The sequence below is a fragment of the Amphiura filiformis genome, chromosome 19 (assembly GCF_039555335.1).
Source record: "Amphiura filiformis chromosome 19, Afil_fr2py, whole genome shotgun sequence".
Classification (NCBI taxonomy): Eukaryota; Metazoa; Echinodermata; class Ophiuroidea; order Amphilepidida; family Amphiuridae; genus Amphiura; species Amphiura filiformis.
Genome location: NC_092646.1, coordinates 18,980,635 through 18,983,893, shown reverse-complemented (window position 1 = coordinate 18,983,893; position 3,259 = coordinate 18,980,635).

The following is a 3,259-nucleotide window of genomic DNA, read 5'->3' as shown; positions in this document are numbered from 1 at the left end:
ATATCTATTACCATGGCATGACATTATGATGCATAGTTATGATGTTTGTGATTACTTCAATTACCAGGTTTACCGTTATTATTTCTTTCAAATGTATGACATCTTGCATTTTGAACACCGCATTATATGATGGCAGTGAGACAGAATTTAGAATTTCTTATCATGTGTGTTTGATTTATGTTGATTGTATAGTGTATTTTCAAATGTGTATAATGCAACTATAATACATTGTTGGGTTCGTCACATACTGTTCTATTTACAAAAACTGGTGTACAAATCATTCGATTTATAAAGTTCACTTCGAGGACTATCAAAAATATCAATTTTTAATCATTTACCATAAAATGTCTATTATATCGCGAATTTAAAAAACAATCAAAATTATTTGATATCAGACGGGCATTCCTCGTATTCAAAATGAAATTCGATATGTCTGATGTGCTCTCTGGTCCCACAAACAAGACGCGAACACGTCGCTATCCGAGCCCTTAATATACTTTCTTTCAATTGATTTTTTTTTAAAGAATATCCACGGTAAACGCGATTTTCTCGAAATACGTATTTTCTTGAATAGAACAGTATGTGATGAACTCGAGGATATATTAGAGCCCCGTATTCATTAATAGATTAAAAAACAAAATGTAAATATGTGTTGTTCAATAAACGGGCACTGCATTAATAACCACCTATTGTTTGATAGGACATGCTCTCTTGACACAGCCAAAGTTCAACTGATTTTCTTCCTTTATCTGACTGTTAATTAGTTACAAGCTAAAGGGAGAACGTGATGAACCTAAATATCAGCACAGATTGTTATTTGGTAATCAAAGTTGGATTATAAGGAATGAAAGGAAGTACGTGACATGGTTCTCTTAGCTTCGAGCTTTATTTACACAGCCGTGAGATTAGTCAATGTGTTTTTAATTATACATGATCTTCTTCGTGTAATTAGTCATGGATGTGCATTTTAAATCGTACAGGATCTTTTTTTTTTTTCTTTCTTTCTTCTTTTGTCGACCTTTACATTGTTACTTAACTTGACCATACATATCAAGCAGGGGTCATAGCGGTCAAAAACATTATTTCAAATCAAAATCCTTTTACTTCTACCAATTACGTAGGACAGTTACACACGTGCATTGCTATTACCCAGTACTTATTATGGTCACAGGTCATTAGGGGGTCACGTCCGGTGTAGAATCAAATATATTTAAAACATTTGTAGCTAAGAAAAACAAAGCACAGTGACGGCATGTATCAAATATATTTTAAACATTTTTAGCTAGATAAACAAAGCACAGTGACGGTATATTCACACATGAATATGTTGTTACCCAGTGTGCACGTGGTAATTTTAAAAATCTCGGGTCAAAGATAACTAAGGGTTCAACTTCGGGCCGAAACTGAATTCCTTCAAAGTGTCTCTTCTGGCACAAATAAGCAAAGTGATACCACGTGCTCACATGTATTGACATTAGCCATTGTCTGGGGCGTGTTCAGAGACTTTGGGGACAAAGGTTATTAAAAAGACCATACAACGGCCGAAAATGTTTTTCGTTAAGCGAATATTCTCTATCGTTTCCCGTAAGGATATCTTTCTTTATCTAATTTAATTGGATACTTTCATTCTGCCCCGGAACTAAAATTACGGCTTATCAAAATACTGCTAGTAGTAGTAATTCCAGAGTTCTTTTTTTGCAACGAGGATGCCGAAACATCATCAGAACTGTTGGCTGCCGTTTCCCGTTTAGGGATGTCGAGGGGTTGAAAACATCAAAAACGAAACACATAAGAATCAGCACCAGACATGCCGACAATCGGTATAGGATTCACTGAAATGTAACAATTCTGGTAACACATATCCAGAATAGGAAATGTCGATCCCACAATGTTGATTTCCCACCGGCTGTTCTGTCTTTGGTCAGCATGTGTTTGCGGTGCAAAAATCTTATGCTTCAAGCTCGGGATATAAAAATTAAAACCCTATATGAAAAAAAACCTTACTTCAACAATTTCTGTGACTACGAAAAACCCAGGATATTTCATTTAAAATTCTAAATCTTGGCTAAAACGTCGGGTTTTCAATGGGAAAGTAGCCAAATTATCGCATTATTCAGAGGGGCTCTCGTCTGTTTAACATACACAACCAATTAGCCAGTCGCTCTATATTCTTTCCACTGACGGAACATGAATATTGTTCAGGTTTCAGTTGATATAAAACTTGTTATGATTGGTTAAGAAGAAATGTCCACTTTTTTCTTCCAAAACATATTTCATATTACAGAAACTCATTTTGTCGATTTGTTGCTGAATTCCAAATAATTGAAATCGATCAGCAATAACGAATGAACAATGGGGTTTCCCATGCTTGCCGAAAACAACGTCGTGCAGTAAAAACAATGTTGATGTTAATGGCACTTAACTGTGCCACTTAACCTCATATTGAGGCTAAACCTTTTCATATGAAGTTCTAGCTTAAAATCGACCGGTTTTTTTAATTACCTTTTTAAAGAAAATATCTAGGAATGCATAAGCAATAAGTTTATTGTAAAAACAATGAACCTTCATTAATTAAATTGGAGAAAAATCATTATCTCGCACCAATAATCAAAAATAAATTTACATGATATTACATGTTAAACAAATATCCAAAACAAGATTCATGCTCAAAGAAAAATAATGTCCATTTCCTAATCAGAAAATGTGTCCCGACTAATAGCATCAGGGTATAGTGTATTGTTTTAACATCCTTAAAGTCATAATGTACGATCTTATAATATGAATTTGGTTAATTTTTTTCAAACCTGATTTTTTTGCATATTTGTAATGTTTACACAACTTGCACCTAAATGGAATCAGCCAAATTTGTTGTGTTTGTAGGTAAACAGAGCAAAGTTCGACATAAAGTTATAATTCAAGAAATTATGACTTTATGTCCGCCCATAGAACTGCGTGTTAAACGGCCAAAATAACAAGCAGTGTTTCTTTCACGTTACCTCGTTATTTCAGCTCAAAATGGACAGAAACCATTCCCGATCATTATTACTAGTATTATTTCAGCATTTTGAGTATATAATGACAAATTTAAAATTTGAGCCTTTAATCATAGAGTTAAGAATTTTAGGAATGCGTAAGACTAATGATAATGACTATATGATCGAATCCAACGAAAAGTGTACACGGCATGTTCAGGGCCATAACTTTGTAAGTATATAATTATACTACATAAGTATTAATCAATTGGCATTCGTTTTTGTAT